Genomic DNA, 3,234 nt, shown 5'->3' with positions numbered 1-3,234 from the left:
TGGTTGGTTTAGTCATTGCGATGGGGATCACTGCATTTCATATAGTTTGCATTCATGCATGTTTTTATTCTGAGTTTGAGTCTGTGCTGCTTGAGGACAAACATCGATTTAAGTTTGGGGGTGTGATAAGTGGCATTTTATACCACTTAGAGTGTCTTATAACAGCTTGAATTGATGTCTTGAACTCGATTATTTTGTATATTTAACGCGTTTTCGAGTATTTTTGTATTTCAGGGTATAACTTGTTTAGATATGAGAATTTCATAAAAATAAGCTAAGGGAAGTACTTGGGATCAGTTGCGGGGAGTTGTGTGAAGAAATCAGCAAAATCAGAAGTAAACTTAGGAAAATTCTAGAAGGCTTGCAGGCACCCGCCTGGAAGGAGTAGGCGAATGCCTGGTAGCAGGCGCCCGCCTGGAAGGAGGAGGCGGCCGCCTGGGTGCAGGAAATTAAATTCTGGATTTTATAAATTGAGTATAATTGGGCTTCTGTTGGCGTTGGTTCTTATGGACTCTTATAAAAACCTATTGGGGAGACGTTTTCAACAACAAGTAACAAGGAGAGAAGATCAAGAAGACCATTTTAGCACGCAACAACGCAAAAACCTATTGTGATTTTTTTTAATTCATTGTAACAGTGGATGCTAGTTTTCTTTACTCTTTGAACCTCAATACTCTTGTGATGTACTCTGTTTTTATTAAGTATTTTTATTAGTTTATATCGTTGTATTATTATCACATTTTCATATGAACTCATGGTGACGATGAGTTCTATTATGGGCTAATCGTGATCATGGGATCATAGTGGATTTAATATGGATTTCTTTAGTTAATTGTTTAATACCTTGGTATGTGGTGATTGTATGATATCTAGCATAGGTTGTGCTTATTCGTCTTATACGCGTCGCGAACATGTAAGATAGTTTGTTAATCTCTTGTGAAGCGACAGTGAATCTTAAGAATTAGAACTTGCCATGCTAGCATAGGTTCATGTATTGTATGCATGATTAGTGGGTAACTCTAACCGTTTTACTTGCCCTGTGCAATCATAATGAATAACTTGCGCTTAAATCGTTATGTTGTCAAATTCTGTAAACATATAGGGTTTCAACATAATTGATCCCTATTCAACTTCTATCTTAATTGTGGATGCTTGGTAGAATGGTATTCGTACAATGAAAGTTGGCGTTTATCAGTTTCGTGTTGTTCGACTAATATCATCACCATTACATGATAAGGGTAATAACAATAACTATTGAATGAAGTAGTAATGAAGTTATGATCTTATGTGTGTTTAATATTGTTAATTTAAGTGTTTAATACTCGTAGTTAATTTTAGTTAATCAATCTTAATTTTTATTGTCTTGACATTGAAGAGTAATCATACATTGGTGAGTAAGTATTAATTAAATATAATTAATCAGAGTCTCTGTGAGAACGAACTAGAAATCCTTCTATATTACTTGTGAACGCGTATACTTGCGTGATTTATTTAGCGCATGCTTTGTGCCTAACAGAATCAGACTCAATACAACAAGCCTTGATGGATGTCAAACTATCCACATGTAAGGAGGAATGGCCAGAATATCATCACTATTGTTTGATCTTATCCCTAAATGCACCAAAGTCAAATATCTTGAGATAATGCTTCATGAGTTGAACAAGTTTTTGGCGCCACTTCCGGGGACTGCAATGTTAACTTTTAGTTTATGTGTTTGTCATCAGTGATCGTTAAAGTTCATTGACTCAGACATTGTTACTTACATACTCTTTTTTCTTGTTGTATTTCAGGTAATCTAGCGATCATTTATGCAAACGCGTTCACGAGTTCATAGGAGATTTCTGGAAAAAGATGAGGAAGAAGTTGTTAGGGATCGTAGGGAAGATTTTGAGGATGAAGAGAAAGTAGCTGAAGAAGAGAAATTCGAAGAACCGCCTTTATTAGAGATGGCGGATCGAGCAGATAATTTTAAGGCTTTAATGGACTTTTCTAAGCCTAAGATCAATGATATTCAGTCAAGCATCATCAGGCCAGCCATCAAGGCTAACACTTTTGAGATCAAGTCGAGCATGAACCAGATGATACAGAACTCAGTTCAGTTTGGGGGTAATCCTACTGAAGACCCAAACATGCACATCAGGGATTTTATTGAGATCTGTGACACCTTCACGTTCATCGATGTGTCTGAAGATGCTATCAAGCTGTGACTATTCCCATTCTCTCTGAGGGACAAAGCAAAGTGTTGGTTACATTCTCTACCATCAGGGTCTATCACTAATTGGGAGGATCTTGCTCAAAAGTTTCTCACTAAATTCTTTCCTATGGCGAAGAATGCTGCAATCAGGAATGCTCTTACTCAGTTTGCTCAACAAACTGGTGAATCTCTGTGTGAGGCTTGGGATTGATACAAGGAGATGCTAAGGAAGTTCCCACACCACGACTTGCCTGATTGGATGATTATAAACTATTTCTACAATGGTCTAGGTGCTACAATGGTCTAGGAGCCTTATGGGCTAAAAGCTACAATGAAGTTTATGAGTTGATTGAGCTAATGGCAGCCAATGAATACCAGAATCCTATGCAAAGAATATTGCAAGAAAAGGTAGCGGGAATTCTGGAAGTGGATCAAGCTACTGCTATAGCTGCTCAACTTCAAGCTTTAACGATGAAAGTTGACTCTTTGGCTAATTATGGAGTTAATCAGATTAATAGCGTTTCTGAACTTCGTGCGGGAGCACATGAAACTGAGCAGTGCGCTATTTCTAGCAAATTAGATCAATTTGTGAGCAACTTTTAGAGATCACAACAACAAGCTCCAACTACTTATCATCCAAACAACCGCAATCATCCTAACTTCAACTGGAGCAACAGTCAGAATACGGTGTAACAATCTTATCAGCCTTATACAGCAAGGCAGTATAACCCTCCTGTTTTTCAGCAACCGCAGTATATCCCGAATCAACAACTTCAACTTCAGCAGTTACCTCAAGCGAATGAAAAATCTGAATTGGAGGAGTTGAGACTCATGTGCAAGAGTCAAGCCGTCTCTATCAAGACCTTGGAAAATCAGATTAGGCAAATTACGAATGCATTACTAAATCATCAACCTGGCACGCTTCCGAGCGACACTAAAATGCCATGCAAGAAAGAATCGCAGGAGCATGTTAAAGCAATCACATTAAGGTCTGGTAAGGTTGTGAATCCTGAAGTAGCTAAAACTCCTATTGCTGAAGT

At 37.9% G+C, this 3,234-nt stretch overlaps 1 non-coding gene across 1 annotated transcript; it reads right to left on the bottom strand.

Annotated features, from left to right (window-relative positions):
- Positions 1-2,336: 2,336 nt before the first annotated feature.
- LOC141699388 (small nucleolar RNA R71) lies at positions 2,337-2,443 on the bottom strand. The gene has a single exon (XR_012565855.1). It is a non-coding gene; the product is annotated as a small nucleolar RNA R71 (small nucleolar RNA).
- Between the last annotated feature and the right edge of the window lie 791 nt (positions 2,444-3,234).

This window comes from Apium graveolens, chromosome 11, assembly GCF_009905375.1.
Source record: "Apium graveolens cultivar Ventura chromosome 11, ASM990537v1, whole genome shotgun sequence".
Classification (NCBI taxonomy): domain Eukaryota; kingdom Viridiplantae; phylum Streptophyta; class Magnoliopsida; order Apiales; family Apiaceae; genus Apium; species Apium graveolens.
This window is presented reverse-complemented; position numbering and strand designations above follow the sequence as displayed.